The 17,538-nt window shown below is 35.8% G+C and overlaps 1 long non-coding RNA gene across 4 annotated transcripts in view; it reads left to right on the top strand.

Annotated features, from left to right (window-relative positions):
- LOC116232825 (uncharacterized) overlaps window positions 1–17,538 on the top strand; it is a 405,094-nt gene that overhangs the window by 225,790 nt on the left and 161,766 nt on the right. For all 4 annotated transcript variants that reach the window (XR_016468302.1, XR_016468304.1, XR_016468303.1 and 1 more), the window contains one exon: window positions 2,691–3,038. This is a non-coding gene — a long non-coding RNA (uncharacterized LOC116232825). The remainder of the gene's footprint in view (window positions 1–2,690; window positions 3,039–17,538) is intronic.

Raw genomic sequence — 17,538 nt, 5'->3', positions numbered from 1 at the left:
TGTCCTGTGCCTTCTCTCTGGCCTTCTCAGAGCTCTCTTATCTGAGTGCCTTCAGCGCCTGAAATATACTTGCTAACAATAAAGGAAGGGCAACAAGAGAAAGAACTTTTGTTTATGTGGGAGCAAGCGCCCTTTCAAGGTATGCAAACATTAGTTAGATCAAAACCTATCAATTCATTATTCAGCCATGAAATTAATTACAGCTTTGTTTTCATATCTACTTACCTAAGCAGCTTCTTTACGTAACTTCTCATGAAAAGCTGTTTGGTTTTTTGTTGCAGTTTTTCAAACAAAGCCAAGTATTTTCCCGGAATTCCGGGATCAGAAACTCAAAGTATTGTTTTTGGTGTCACAGACTATGTGTTTCCATTATTAGCCTTAATGACTTTAAGAAATTTACTGTATAATTTTAAAAATAAACATTAAATAGTTCATTTCAAAGCATGAATAGTAGTTAACTTATAGAGGTCAAAGAGTTAAATACTGTAATGGGATTTTTTAAAGGACTTCTTAATTTTATGACCAATAATATCATTTCTAATTTTATGTACTAGGTGGGGCCATCAAATTCATACTCCAGGGTGTTAGCTGATCACAGGGATAAGAAACAGTCCTCTCATGCCTTTTTGCCATGTAGGACATTGTGTAATTAGCCAGCTGTTTTCTTTGAAGCACCAAACCTTGGCCACTGGTGAAGGCAGAATGCTCAGCTTGAAGGATAATTGATCCAATCTGGCATGGTAACTCTATGTTCACTTCTCAGCTCTTAAAATATATATTCTTCAGATCAAAGATGGGACATTTTGGGGGTTTTATTTTGCTTTCTGTTTATAAGAGTGCCAGAAGTTTACATTACGTGAATCCTTACAGAAAGAGGTCCTTCTGGAGCTTATGGTGTTATATTAGGTAGTTAGAATTGTCCACTGCTGTGTCTACCTTTAAGGATATACAGTATACAGAAATACTTTTTGCAGGGCATTACTCTTAAGGATGCTCTATTTGCTAATTCAGGTCGTTGAATGTTGAGTTGTTCATAGTGCATTATTCAGTCCCTCTTGCCTGTTCTCCTTCCCACTACCATAATATCCTGTAAGGGCTGGAATGCTGCTTTCAAGGACTTTCTCAGAGACATAAATATAACTGTATTTATTATGTTGTTATTTGTAAAGAAAAAGGGAAGATAAACACAAAGAAAGGCCAGTGAGCTTAGCCCAGCTTCTGCCTTTGCAGGGTCAATCTCCTGTGATATTTGTAGATAGATTCTGTGAGGTGCAAAGTTTCTGAAGATTAAATTTTTCATCAATTTTCTTGTTACATTTTTAACTGGTTATAATCTTCTAAAGTCACATGTATTCTAAGATTCCTTATGAATTCAGTTATGTGTGTTTTCTCCTGATCCTTAAACAAGTTAAGAAACCCACTATTTTTCACTCTTTTGTTTCTTTTGCTGTTTCATAACTGAAGTAAAATCCAATCATATCTCTTGGGATCAGTGAAATCCTAAGCTCAAGCCACTTGCCATTTCTGCTAGATAAAGTAGAAGCCATGCTGGTTTCCCAGACTCTTGTGAAGTGGTTGTGCTCAACTCTACTCCGTGTATATTTAATACCTCCGTCACTATCCTCTGCCCATATATGTTGAAATTGAATTTTGGAAAGTCTCTGAGTCTTGAACTTCTTTTCTTTTCTCTTGCATTATATAGGGATCCTTGGTGACTGGTCTGTGTACACAAAATTCACAGCCACATGTTATGACAGAGCTTGTCCAAGTGCGTGCTGCTACAGAAGAGGGAAGCCATGATCCCCTTCTGGTGCTAGGACCATACCAAGCCCATTCAACATAATGAAAAATAATTTGGCAAGAAAAAAAATGGATAGTTTTATTCATTTTGTCAACTGAAATGAGAGGGTGAACAACAGTCTGTTTTGCTAATAGTATATTTCATCATTTTGCTGTGGTGTTTAACATGACCCAACATGCCTGCAATGGAGAAAAGCAGTTGCTGTTAAATGGCTTTACTTTAACATATTGTGCTTTGGTCTCATTGGGTTTCTGTCTTGGGTCGGACAAAAGATCCCTCACTTCCTCTTCTTTTTTTTTTTTCCCTTGAAAAGCTGAAGCTAGTGCTAATTTTTGCCTGTAGCCTGTGCTGAACTTCCATTTAGTCAGAGAGCCAAAGAATGCACTAAGGCAAGCATTTTTTTGTTGTTGAGAAATTGAAACAGTATCTTGACTTTAAATAGAATCAAATAATATCTGGTCCAAGACCTGCAAACATCTGTTAATCAGACTCAGGAAATGCTAATGAAATGAGAGTTTATAATAGAGATACTGATAACAGGTTGCTGTGTAACCAAGAGAGATCTGTGCTATTTGTCATCTTCTATGAACTCTTGTACATCTGGATAGAAATTGCATGTGTTCATTAGCACAAGTTCATGGAACATAATGAACTAAAAACTGACAGTCTTTTTCCAGACAGTGCAAAATAGTTTGTGTGTGCTATATAATTATTAGAATTTCTAGAGGTTGTTCTAAAGAAGTTCAAAGGATGGGCCATATTTTTTTCTTAAATCAATTTGAGTAGATTTTGCAGTCAGCATATGACAGAAGGAATATGAATTTTGTCTTTGAAAAACCATCACTATAGGAGCTGGATTATTCATTCCTATGTATTTTTTCTGTCTTAGATACACGACAGAACAAATAAGAAAGAAGAAGGAAAGAAGGAAAAGAAAGGAAAAAGAAGGAAAAAAAAATGAAGAGAACATAGGAAAGAATATAGGAAAAAAAATCAGAAAAAAAATGGGAAGGAAAGAACAGAAGAGAAAACAATGGGACAAGAGAAAGAAAAGTTAAAAAAAAAAAAAAAAAAAAGAAGGAAAGAAACTTAGAAAAAGACAATTCCAGTATACATTCTGAAAGGATTTTCAGAAGAAGACTAATAAGCCATATGCTTCGACAGTACTGTAAGTCAGAGGAAGAAGGCTATGAAATGGAGTGGGCACCTACACACATCAGGACTACTAAGGAGAAAGGTAGGCAACTCTTTTACTGCTTTGATACCTTATTTTATTTTAAGAGATTGATAATTGTATTTATTCTGCTTTAGAAATACAAATGACACATTTTTCCATGATACCCCACTGTCCTGCTAGCAAGTGTTTTCCGGTCAATCAATCAGTCGTTCAAGCAGTCAAAATCTTTAACCACATAAAAATCTATTGAGAACAAGTTTTATTTACAGTGGTGGCCTGGCCAAGGAAGCTCACAAACAGCAATATGTAACATCACTTACAGACATACAATCACTATTGTATATTACTAGAAAGCACCCAAACATATCACCAGGCATAAATCAATTATATAAAATACCACAAACATCAAATAAACCAATAAAAGAGGGAAGGTCATAACACCACCAGACATGTCATGAATAACCGCCACAAACATCAGCCTGTGATTCATCCGGAGTATGAATAAAAAAAACAACAAAAGATATGCAAGCAATTCCTGTCAGACCCTTTTGTATTCTGTTAAAAATTTGATACTGTCTTTTGATATTGTTTATTTTACATTACTTCTATTTATATTTCACTGAGAACATGAATAATTTTTAAGATCTATGTTAATTAAAATAGAGGGGTTTGGTTTTTATATAAATGTGCATTTCAGCACTTGTGTGTTTGTTTTTTTTAATTCATTGCATATAATATTTTCATGCTTGCCTATAATTGGTAATGCCGTGTATTTAATATTATTATTCACTATACTATTATAGTTTTGTCTACTGAAAGAAATTGGGCATAGAACGCTCTGGAGGACATAGTTTGGTATAATTGTCATTTCCCCGCCTCTGCCCCAAACTGTGAATATACATAATTCAAAAACCAGTAAGATTTGAAGAACATCTCTGAAATAATATTATGGATGTGTTAAAAGTTTTAGGTATTCATCACCTCTCAGAATCTGCACCAGTATTTGTATATTAGCTGCAAAGAATGCATATAAAACCAACATTAAAGTTGGTCTTCAGAGAACTGAGAGCTTAAACACAGGACAACATATCTGCAATGGTTAAATATGATGATTGCAATCAATCAATTTTTAAATGTTGGACTATAGTTATCCTAGTGTGTCTGCATTCATCTGTGTCTTATTCCCAGAGGTCCATGTTAAATGCTACCAGACTCGAGGGGTCCTATTCTTCTGTGCTCTCAACTGGAATATGTATTTATGTTTTTCCAAAGGCCATAAGAGTTTAGCCTTCACAAATTCTGTTCTGTTTGATAATCCTGGACATATGCTTCTCACAGGAATAAATTACTGCATTCAGAATAGATGTCCCATACATATCTATTGAAATAGAATTTCATGAAATAAATAATATACAATATGCTAACTTTCACCCAGTGGGTAGCACTCCATGCTACTCAATATGAACTTAATATGAGTAAGCATTACTTCCAGTATGTCAGTCAATATTGGCAGAAAATTAAATAGTGTGTCTCATCAGATATTATTTTCAAAAGGGAAGTCAATGAACTACCCAAGGTGACAAGGTGGTGATACTGTCCACCATTTAAGCTCTGATAGTGTTTAGATGCTGAGAAACTAGCAACACAAACCTGTCTGCTAACTTGGCAACAAAAGTGTTTCATTGCTGAAAATGAGATTTGCTTTTAAAACCACTTTATAGCTAAACTAAATGTATTTGAATGGAAAAAGTACATGAAATCATTTGGTTTATTTATATACATCCTCTTCCAGATATGGAGCTTATTCTAAAATTCAGAATAAATACATCATCCAAACTCTTAATCGAGATCTGGTTTTAAACTGATGATATTGGCTGAAAATCAGACTGCCATCATTTCAGATTAGTCATCTTGCCTTGTTGATAACATATACACCCAGAAGCAAATACTGCACGTTTAAAAAATTCCAACTTTTCTATGCATGCATTTTTCAGATATAGACCCAGCTAGTATATGCTAACACCAAGCAATTTGTTTTGCAGCATGTCACATAATTCTCTTTTTTTTACACCCAATATCTATGATTAAGAAATGTAATACATACTAAGAAAGTCTTAGATAATTTACACGATGCATTAAAGTGTTTTGCATGAGAATATAGTATGATGCAGACAGCAGAAGAATTATGTCTTTCATTAAAAGGTTTGCAACTCAGTGTGCTATGATATAACTATAGCAGTTTTTCTGTCTCGGTGAAGGTTTTTTATTTTAAACACTGCCTTGAAAACCAAGGGATGCATATGCAATAGCATTACTTTAGCTATATGTTTTAACTTAATATCACCTCTTAGTAATTACACACTGTCAGTTTACCTGCTGTCCCAGGGTTATGGGTGAACAGCTATGCTGTCACTGTTCTTCATCTCTCTGAATCTTGATGTAAGCAGTAAAATAAGATGGCATTTTTTCATTATTTAATGTTTTAAAAAAATCCAAGTTCAAAGCCTATTTGAAGCAGTTCATCAAGGATGATATACATTAAGGTCAGGATTAAAAGAAAACCAATTACATGGAAGAAATATGATTTTTTGCCACAGATCCTTTATGTGCAAATTAGGATGTGTATTTGCTGCCTAATTTAGAAAGCACCAAAGGACAGCTTACAGGGACACAGGGTTGCTTCTGTAGGATTTCAGAATTTGTGTTTCCAGAAGAAATTAAGCAGGAAAGAGGACTTGTGCGCTTGGCAGAAGACTTGTGTTTGGGGTAAAATCTGACTTTTTTTTGACTTCAGTAAAATCTGAAAGCACGTATTGCACTATCTGAAAAAGTACTTTAGGTGAGGATCTCTTCTAACTACCAAATTGGGAGCTTCTCTGGATTGGAGTACTCACAAGCATACATAGCGGCTGTTCTGTACCCTGTTCATATCTTCACCACATTTCTGACAATAAAAGAGAGAGCTCTGAGTTGATGCAGCATTTTGGTGCTATATGACTACAAGAATGGTTTACAAGGCTGGAAAGGCTCAGCTGTTTGATTATCAGGGTCAGTTTGAGAGCAATTGGACTGTATTTCAGGGGCAAAGCCAACTATGCATAGAGCCATGTGGATGGCTTCCTTCTCTCCAATCAACCAAAGTTAAGATCAGCTTGCTGTGACGTTTTCTACTTGTTTTGTTCTCTTTCACTGTGTTCTTACCATTTGCCTACTTCACTGTATGCTCATCAGTTCTTTTTATATTAAATGTTTGCTTAGAATGTGTAATTTCCACTTCAAAAATCCTCTGCTACATTTTCAAGAAAAAGAAAACAAAGAAGTATAATATTTTACAGTGTCCAGGCACAGTATCTAGCATTTTATGGAGTCCTCATTTCAGCACGTAGATCAGTGTGATAGGTAGTTATACTAGTGTATTATCATACTATATATTTGAGCTTTTTGTGAAGGTAAGAACAATAGTATCTGTCTAACAATGGTAGATATGAACTAAAATGCTGGAGATTGAGTTGTATATCTAAAAATCACTGTATAATATCAGATGGTACAATAGCTAACACCATTTTGGCTATCTGGTAAAACATGGTGCAATGTCTTGCACTCAAACACAATTCCTCTTTTTTGCCATATTTGATTTATGTCACACATAGACTTAGTAAATCCAGGGCATTTAAAGGATTTTTCCATAAATTATTCTGTTAGTATGTGGTCTTTGATTAAATTTGTCAAGCTGTATTTAAAAACAAATTGAAGTAAATCTTCTGTTGTTTGGCCAATGCGCACTTGTATTTTGGTGCAGAAGGATAATGTTCTACTGTGAGTGCAAAGCTGCCAACACTGAAAATTTGTATATCCTCCTGAGCAGCTTGTTTATGACACAAGAAAGCTCAGCATGTCTTGTCCTACAATGACACTTCACCCTAAAGGGGCTGCAGTATTTCTTCTGCCTCCTTCTCTCCACAGAATCTAGCAGATGAGTCACAGCCAAAGGACTTGGGCAGCAGTGTGTTCCCAGAGCGTAGGAGAAACCCTAAAGAGACATAGAACTAAAGCTGTTTTTATGCGACAGAGCATGCTCAGGTTAATGAGATTAATACACAAATTCCTGACTACTGTAATGCTTTTTAAGGATGTGGGCACTTGAATGCCTTTTAATCTAATGGAACATTCAATTCACCAAAGATACCATGCACCAAGGCACCCTTTTATAGCTGTTTTTGTCTCCTTCCTGCTAACTGAGCTGAGTTCCAGACCTCCATAGAGAGATCCCTGGCATTTTCTTGCTGTCTAGTTAATAATTTGCTGAATGAATTACAAACCATCTCCCAAATGCTCTGGGAATCTGAAACAATGCAAGAGACACTATCTCACCTTATGAAAATGTAGTGAATTCAGCTATGAGTGAAAATCACATAATGGCCAGGGTTGGAAGGAACTTCAAGGATCAGGAATCTCCAAACCCCCTGCCACATGCAGGGCCACCAACCTCCCCATTTAATGCTAGACCAGGCTGCCCAGGGCCCCATCCAATCTGGCCTTGAACACTTCCAGGGACGGGGCATCCACAGCCTCTCTGGGCAGCCTGTTCCAGCACCTCACCACTCTCTCTGTAAAGAACTTCCCCCTGACATCCAACCTAAATCTCCCCTCCCTCAACTTAAAACCATTTCCCCTCGTCCTGCAGTTATCTACCCTTTCAAAGAGTTGATTCCCCTCCCCTCTGTAGGCTCCCTTTAGGTATTGAAATGCTGCAGTGAGGTCCCAGCTCCCTCAGCCTAAAAAAATGGTGATTGCCGTGTCCCTGCTCTCAGGCACACGATTTCAAAATGGGTTCTTGCTAGTGCTTAGAGAGTGCCCCTGTGAAACTTATTTATTTCATATCCAATCAGTTCAGATGAAGAGAATATCTTTTATCTATTCAATCCTTTGTCACCTCATCTGTTTGGAGCAAATGAGCCACAGCTGATACTTCACCTGATAACATTCTTCTGAGCCTGTCCAGATCAGAGCAGTGGCAGAAACAAACTATCTCTGAAATTAACGTTCAGAAAAATAGGAATTAAAATAAAACAATTAAATTTAACCAATTAAAACTCTCTTTACATCTTCCTGGGTTCATCTCTGACACATGTCTTGATGGTGCTGCACATCTCACTCTGCAGCAAATCGACCTCAAATTCTAGAATCATTGAATCATCAAATCATTAAATCATAGAATCAGTCTGAGAATCATAGAATGGCTTGGATTGGAATGTATATTAAAGATCATCTAGTTCCACCCCCTCTGCCATGGGCAGGGTTGCCACTGACTAGATCATCCAGATCCGCATCCAAGCTGGCCTTGAATGCCTTCAAGGATGGGGTATCCACAACTTCTCTAGGCAGCTTGTGCCAGTACCTCACTGGCTCACCTTTGACTGACATGGGGTCAATAATTCCGTGTTCCCCTTTTTCTGAAGTTCTAACTCAATCCTGTGTGCTATAGCTTTCAGCACCAAAGATTTCTCATGGCAGAAGTCACCTGCAGCTGAATTTTGAATGTATGAAGTCTTACGTACTGTTAATCACTCCTCACTATTTCCAAAATTAACCGTCTAAAATGGACATGCAAATGCAATGGAAACTTCTAATTTTAGTACCAATCTACTTTAAGTCAACAGCTGTGAAATAGAAGTGGTTGTGCCTATTTACTTCAAAGACACAGTAAGGAGATTGGTGCTTCACACAGATTAAATGCTATATTGATAAAGATCAAGGTATTCTCCTGATAAAATGTGCTCTGTCTTCAGACAACCTTAAAATACTGTTTAGAAAATAATTGTTGAGACTATGCACTAGCAGGAAGAAAAAAGCTTATGATTAAAGAGCATCTTAGTTGGCACTGTAATTCTTGTATTTCAAGTACTATTCTGAAATCTGAGAAAATGTTGTGGAATTTGTGACAAAAATAGCATGCTGTTGTGTAACTAAACACTTTGGTTAGGTGTATACGTGCAAGAGCTCTGAATTATTTTCCTGCAGACATCCATTTTTCTAGTATTTCTTAACTTTGACATGCTTAGCCTTATCACCAGTGAATTGCTGAATGGGTGTTGAAGGTAAAGTAAAAGAAGGCAATTTGTATAAGGTTTCCAACTTAATACATTAGTTAAATACACTATATCCTATGATATTCTCATTTTAAAATAATTTAACCTGAAGTGATTCAAGTTTTTAGTGTTGCATATTATTATTTAGCTGATGCTGAGATGTTAAAAATGTGTGGCAAGTAGGTATAGTAATACACTTGCTCTGTACTTCTCTAAATTAATAACAAGTTTCTACACACAAGGAACAGCAGTGTAGTTTTCAGTTGTCATTTAGTGTAGGACTTACATGGTAATTTGAGCTGCAAATGATAGCAACCTGCAAATTGTACAATATGAAATCATTAGAAACATTGAGTTCCACAGCATCAAGTTATCTTAGTTCATATAAATAGAAATTTAAGTACCAGAGGAAATAATATGCTATCTCAAAAATTGAATATTATGTCTTCAAGAAGTAGTTAGCAAGGGCAAAGGAAGCTCTACTCTTTAATGTATGAATTTTGAAAATTATTTGCAGTACCTCTCTATTTCATGACAAGAGAAAGAATAGGGTCATTGCTAGTTGTTACTGATGTCTCTGGGATCCTAAGTTCTGTACTCTGGCCTTGAAGGTTTTGTCACTTAATGTACTTGGCTAGTGTGAAAAATGGAACAGAAAAAAATGATAATAGTTTCATCTGTCAGTCTTACATCTTGTATGTATAATCATATTGCTAGAATTTGGTCCACTGTTTACAGGCTGGCCATTTTCATAACTTCAGGAACAAACAAGCTACTCTAAAAAGACTAATCAAAGAATTTTTTGAACAGTATTTATTGCTAATATTTAAATTCACATAAAGAAGGACAGAAAACCTATTTTAAAGGTTTAGCTATTTTAAAGTTAGCATCTTTTTTTTCCCAGTGATATTACAGTTTAACTATGTGATCAGGCATAAATGTGACTCTTAAAGCCACTGGTAGATTTTGACATCAATGACCTGATCGTGGTAATTGTTTTAGCAGAAATAGTGTGCTTTGTTAAAAACTGAATCCTTACTTTCATAGCATTTTGCTTATGCTTCCACAACCACCCATTTTACCATGTGAATTGAGAAAACATAGCAGCACATATTACTTGAGTCCTGTGACAGGGTCTTAATATTAGAATTGCAAGACCAAGTCTTGCAGTTTCTGGAAACAGCCTACATTTATAAGAAATATCCTGCTAGTTCCCCAGTAAACATACCAGACTTCCTCTTGTCATAGTTGTGTGTTGATTGAGGAATATGCCCTTAGATTACTGAGGTAGATTATACATTTTTTGTAACTTCAGAAATAAAATTCCAGAATGAAAATCTGGCATCCGTTAGCATGGATAGCAAAATTCCTATAAACCACTCCAGATTCAAGGATTTATCCAGGTATTTTATCTAAATAGGAATTTAGCTGTAGTCTCTACAAAGATGAAAAATACTTCAGGGTGAGATCCATACTACCTTTCCATATACTGAAAACTCTTATGCAAAACATATTGATAGTGAAATATGTTTTTTCATAAATGGAACATACTTCGCTATCATTGATTCATTATGCAACACCCATGTGTGGACACATTAGTAAATGAACAATCTCTAGGTATCCTTGTAATAAATTAATGACCCTTTGTACATTTCTAATGTTTTAACATCTATTGCATTGCTATCTCTAATTTTGAGACGAACAAGGTCCGCTCATAATATAAAACAACATGGCTAATTTACTAAATGTGTAAATGAACAGTAATTGTTGTTAATATTTAAATTCCTTTAAACAAGGGTGGAGAAACAATCTAGTTTATGTGAGCATGTTCTTTTTCAACAACATAGCTATGTGATCATGCATAAATATGACCTCTCCAAGAGAGGCTCCTGGCCTTAGAACAGTTCTTACAAGTGAAATTGTAGAAGCTTGGATGACCAACACTATCAAGAAATAATTGCAACTTTATCAGGTTGTTCTTGAGGAGGTGCTGTCACTGCTTGAATCTGGTGATAAATTGCATTGATCATGTAGGTTACCGAACTCCCATCAGTATCAAAGGAAAGACATTATATTTTGACAGTGGTGTCTACATTGTCAATTTCTGGAAGTATTGTACTGCACTACGTTTGACGGCTCATTTAATAACTGTTTATAAATTAAACAAGCATAAAAAAATAATTCTGGCAATTTAAAATGCTTGGGAACTTCTTTATAACATTGTTTTAAGAGAGACTTCAAATTAAGTATAAGTTAAAACTCTGGGTACCACAGTGACATTGGCTGAAAGTATTGTAGATAACCAGTTGGTGAGCTTGTGGTCTAGAAGGCAACATAAGGCATTTCTTTTAAACACTCATTTGTATGGGAGGATACTATGCTGTATATGTCATGGTCAGTTAATGGTAGTTACAGTGGAGTTTCCGTAAGCTGACTGGAAAACCTGGCTTCTAGACTGTCAGGAGTTTTCTATATTATAGCAAGACTCTGATTCTGTGTTTCCTTCTTAGCTGTGAGTGCTTCGGGATTGCTGTAAAACTTTGAGATTGAACCCAGAGTCCTAATATCTAATCTGAATTGTATAGCACCAGGCTGTCATTACTGAATGCTGATAGATGCAGGTAGAAGGGTACGTGAGGGTACTTTATTAATTTTAAACAAAAGTTAGAATTCACAGTAAAGTCAAATCCACCTCATGTGCCAGACAGGTAATGTTCTTAAGACTTGAGGAAATATTTCATCACCCTTTCTGGCTTGAGTAGCCAGACTTTTTTTTTTTTTCTTTTTTTTACATTTTTAGGTTATTTTAGGAGGAAAATTAATGATCAAGTCAGACATTTTTTAATTTAGAAACTATTACTTTCTTAATATGAGAATATAATGTATAAGAACATGGTAGAAAAGGACCTTTAAAGTAGCACAAAATGAGGGTACAAATTGCCATCAGACTAGATATACTTTTTTTATCTACCTATACTTAGTATTGACACATAAGAATAGACTGTTATGGACCCAAATCTGTGACTAGAAATTGATTCCTTGCAGGAGAAAAAAATCTGATATCCAGTTTTGTGTTCATCTTGTGTCTTATAGACAGAGTTTTGTGTATTTGACTACAGCTTCACTCCACTTCTTTTTTTATTAATTCTACTCTCGGCCGTCAGAAACATGCAGCTAGGTCATTAGCCCCATCTTAGCTAGCTTCAGTGGGGAGAGCAAGGAATTCAAAATAAAACGTCTCATAGGTTATGTCTGCTAACAAATTTCCACTAATTGACATCAAACTGGTTAATTTCCATATAATAAGTGTTGATTGATTCAAGGGCTTGACTGAACTGGCTAAGACTGTCCTTACAATGATCACTTATGGGCTACCTTCTTGGAACACAGTGGAATATTTAAGGTTTTGCCAGATTTCAACGATGCTGGAAGTTGGAACAATGTTTTTAATCTTGGCTACTAATTACGTGGCAAAGGTATAAACTGGACTTTGCAAATCATTATTTCCATTAGAAAGGTGTTGGAAGCAATTCCACTGAGGGCTTCCCTCCTATTTATGCAGCTGCTATTCCCATGGGAGGAGGCCATTGCAATCCTGGCTGAAACATGGGCTTCTGTTCTGTTTCCACAGCACTTGGAAGAAAAACAAAACAGGACTAATGAAAAACACACACGGGAAATGCTTTATTATTTCATCATCCTCACCTACTGGGATCTGGCACTGCTCTGTGTTTAGGAAGAACTTCTCCCACCCTCTCTCTCTCTCTCGGTGTGGTTATATAAGGCTGACACTCTGTCATTTCCTGTCAGATCATTTCAGAGGAATTTGCTCTTATTTCCTCCCAGCCTCATCCCCTCCTCCTGGCCTCAGCCTTGGCTGTGTGCCCCAGCAGCCATGCTGTGTTTATTTAACAGCATGGAGTGCTGGGCTGCACGGCTCAAAATTCTGGGGCAACACGCACACACGCACATTGTGAGCTTGCAGAAGTTAGCATTCCCACTCAGGAAACAGACAGCGATTCCTTTGTAAAGAAAGTATGTGAGGTCCAGAGCCAAACATTGTGCAAAGTCTTTGTAGACCATAAGGAGGTGAATTCTAAATGTTTTCACTAAATGTGGACAAAAAATAATGGACTTCTGTTGTCCCAAAAGTCTGTAAGTAAATTTCTCTTGGGAGACGTGTTTGAGGATCATTTCACATATTCAGATTAAGGTACAGTCTCAACTTCTCTATGCATCATGAAATTCATAGAACATCACTACCAGCTAATCTGACATTCAAATAATGTGTTAAGGATCAGCCAAACATGTCTGGCTCCAATATATGTACCTACAGCATTACACAAATGCATGGTTACATAAAAATTTTTCTACTTTGACACAGATGTAACAGACTAGATAGATTAGTTTAAATGCCCATGCCTTATAAATGGTGTAAAAGCATTTTAGCACCCAACAATGGTGTGAAAATAAACCATGCAGAAACAGGACATTTATACTTGAATGATATGTGAGCATTCCAGTGAGTAACACAATTGCAGTTCATTGTGTAAGGGGGGAAAAAAAAAAAAAAAAGGAAAAAAAAAAGTAGTCTTAAGTCACTAATAATCTCCACACCAAGATTTATGGCAACAGAGAAAAAGAACTAAGTAAACCATCTGACTGAGAAGTCTTTGAGAAGTCATTTCTTCCTTTCCTGGTAGGACAGGATTTGTTTAAATGCTGTTAGAAGAAGATTAATTAAAATAATTTTGGCAGAAGTCTAGGAGATCACTAGGTCCCAACACCATCTAAGGGTTCTTGTTCCGGAATGACAACTTGTTTCCTAACATAAACATAAGTTTCTTACCAATACAGAAAATTAGAAGTCAGAGAGACTGACATAATAATTATAGTAACCATTATTTTGAGTAGCACTCATAAAGTAAATGATAACTGACATTTTGTGGCAACAGTTAAGCTTTGTTTAATATTATTGCTGATATTTATTTAATGTAAAGCTAATGGGCCATCTTCCAGATTAGGCTAGGAATGAATAGTTGCCATTTTTCTTGTCTAGAATACCGTGAGTGTTTTAAAGCAAAATCATTCAGTCACAATCTGTGTAAGAGACTCTTTACTAACATTAGCTGGAGTTAATATTTAATGCATGTCCCCTTGTACTCTGATATAATATCTGACAAAACAATTGCAGTTGTTTGTATGACTCATGTATATTTTGCTTTATTGGTTTCATTGTACACTTAGTAGAGGGAAATAATTCGTGCAAACAGTAAATGGATTTATTTCTATTTGCTGAATATCCACAGTATGGTTGCCTTAAAATATAATATTAACAAAACTTTTAGAATTTTCCATTTTCGAAATATGTGAAATTTAAGTTACAGGAATCCTCAACTGCCAAGTTAAAATTAAATCACAACTCTAAAAAGTTTGCACATGTATCTGAAATTATGCTACCAATTTTTTCAAAGTAACCATGTTAGATTTGGCACAAATCTTTGTAATGTGAGCTAATTATCAAATATGATATTTTAATGTGTCTGTGTAACAGTGGCGGAATTATGAGCTCATTTTCTCTATTTTGTCCAATCTGTGAGATGCTTTTCTTTTGATTTCTTGAGTTTCTTTATTTTTTTTCTAGTTCCTTAAGAGTGATGACTGATCAAAACCAATAAACAGATAATCTCAGTGAAGATATTTCATACCAAAAAGAACATTTAGAGTTGTATAGCTCTGAATTAAGAGAGAGAAAAAATATATATATAACCTAAGAAATGCAAGACTACCCGGCTATTCATACATCTGTATGATGTATACATGATCTATACATGACTTTGCTCACAATCACAAATAATAAAGACTTTCTTAAATTTTAGTTATTGCTTAAAAGTATTCAGGATTTTTTTTTTAATTTCTGAGTTTACTATGAAGAATTTCCTGTAAGTATTCATTACATGGTACTCAAAGTCTGAGCTGTTACATAGAGGTGATTGGGCAGGTTGTAATACTAGCCTTGACATTTTATGAGTTCTGTTAAGGACTGTATGGTCTCACCGTCTCCTCTTGAAGTAATGTGTTTCTTGCTGGAAAATTCTGCAGAAAGGTAGAAAACTGATTATTGGTGCTGGGACCTGTGTAAAGTACTTAAAACAGAAATTTAAGGTATGTGAGTTCACTGTCCTCCTCCAAAGCAGGAGTATGCATGACATTTTTCACCTGTTCTTAAAGGCTTGCAGGAGTTGAGAAGTCTCAGTCTGTAGATTTTATAATAACTGCAAGATACAATCAATTTTTAAATGTTAGCTTTTTGGAAGAAGAATTGAGTTTTTCCTGTTAGAGACAGACCACTGGAGAGTTAACTGAAGTTGGAAGAAATGGATTTTCACTAGTTACCAGTGAAAATTATGAGAAAATGGACCAAAAAGGTGGGATGGAACCTAGTATTGAAGATCCAAAACCAAACTGTTTCTATTAAGTGTACTTAAAATAAATATATATAAAAATAAATCCAAGGTAGTAAGCCTGGATAAAGAGGTCTAGCCTGAAACTGTGATGACTCATTCCTCTGAAGCCTCTGAAGAGCATAGATGAGATGAATGGAACTACTGTAACCTTCTATAGTAACTTCTCATATGGTAGCTTTTCCTATTCTGGGAACTAGAACTAAAACAAAATTTTGACAGTAAAGATATATACATTTATCATGACAGGCTTTATGCCTTATTAAGCAGAAGCATCAGAATGACTGAGGTAGCATCTACAACAGTAGAACTATTAGATCTTTCTACTGGGAATACTTATTATGATCTAGTATTTTCCAAGGAAATGTTATTAGACAGAGGGATTAATTTCTTATCTATTTTGATACAAACTCTGCAGATGAAATCTGGGACTGTACTGCTATATTAAAAGTACCTTACTATGATTCTTAAAACCTTACAGTTTATGCCTGTATTATGTATAAAGAACATAGTAACTCTAGAAGTGATTGTTTACCTCAGGATGACTTAAGAGTCCACAAAATCCCTCTTCTGAAGTCATATACAAAAAATAAAAAGGGCTGTTCATCCCAATAGCAAATAATCAGAACATAGAAGTAAAAATATTTTTTAAATCCATACAGTGGTAAAGGTTTAAAGGAAGTGAAAATGCACATTTGGGCAGTGATGTTTAAATTGTATCATAAGCAGCTGAGAAGGAGATATGAAAGCTGTTCTTCATTGCATAAATAACCTCAAACCAATTAAGGTTACTGGAGAACAGAGCAATATAATGACTTCAATAGTACACTCTGCATCCAAACATTAAGTTCTGCTCTGCACCATAGATGTACTGAGATTCTTCTGAAAGTTAATGGTGGGCAGCTGCAGGAAGGGTGCAGACTCTGTGAATGGAGTGTGGACATGGAGAAAAATCTTGGGATGATTAGGAGCAGCATACCCATGCAGATGAGTGTAGAGAACTGAAATACATCTAAAACTTCCTCTCTGAACATCACAGAGAATTATGGTGACTTGATGATATTAATTAATGTACAACATTTTTCCAACTGAAAGTCCTGGATGGGCAAAAGACAACATCTGTATATATTCTGCAAATGGCAGTGGGTGGCTGGTAGTCACCTGGAAACACTAATGAAAATACCAGCAGTTGTTTACTTCAGTGAGTGCTGTTTAAGATAGGCATTAAGTGTCTGTGATAATTTAATCAGACTGAAGAAGAATTGAGGAGGGATTCTCTGTACTATTGAAAATGGTTCATTAAAGATATTAGAAATGCCTTAGCAATTTCAAAAGATAGAAAAAATATTTTTTTAAAGAAAAAAACCATATACACTGTTGTATGTGAGATGGAATCAGAGATACCATTAGATAAGGCAGAAATAAGGTTCTTTCCTTCTTTTTAATTGTAAATAGAAAGTAGGAGACCATTAAGGCAACTATGAGACAATGTGGACCAGTGAGAAAGCAGAGTAGTGTTGCTGCCTCACTGCTCAGAAGCTACTTTACACTTTGTAGAGGGGGATTCTGGTGTGAGAAGCCCCAGATGTCCTGCTATCAAATGGTGGGGGACAGGAGCCATCCAGGCTTGAAGTCAGGAGAGATGCAGCTGCCTAATTAATCCTCTTCAGACAGGTATTCAGAACATTTTGCCAAAACTGAATATCAGATTTTGAATTATTTATTTGTATTTGTAAGTGCTGACAGTGTGCTAAGTGCCACAAAAGAGAGTGTTCCTGTTTTAAGAGGCTTCCAAAATAAATATAATCTGATTTTTTTTCTGGAGTTTGGCCCAGTGCCTGTTAGTAGCCAAACTGTGATACAATCCTAAAGCATAATGACATACTGTGCTCGTTTTCCTCTGAGAAAAATGACTGATGATAATGCTTATGAAGAATTTCAGCTCTATTACATGGGGATGCATATGTGCACAGACTGCAGGGCCACATGTCATTTGGGAAACAAGCA

Source organism: Phasianus colchicus, chromosome 7, assembly GCF_987193195.1.
Source record: "Phasianus colchicus chromosome 7, bPhaCol1.hap1.1, whole genome shotgun sequence".
NCBI classification, from domain to species: Eukaryota; Metazoa; Chordata; class Aves; order Galliformes; family Phasianidae; genus Phasianus; species Phasianus colchicus.
This window is presented reverse-complemented; position numbering and strand designations above follow the sequence as displayed.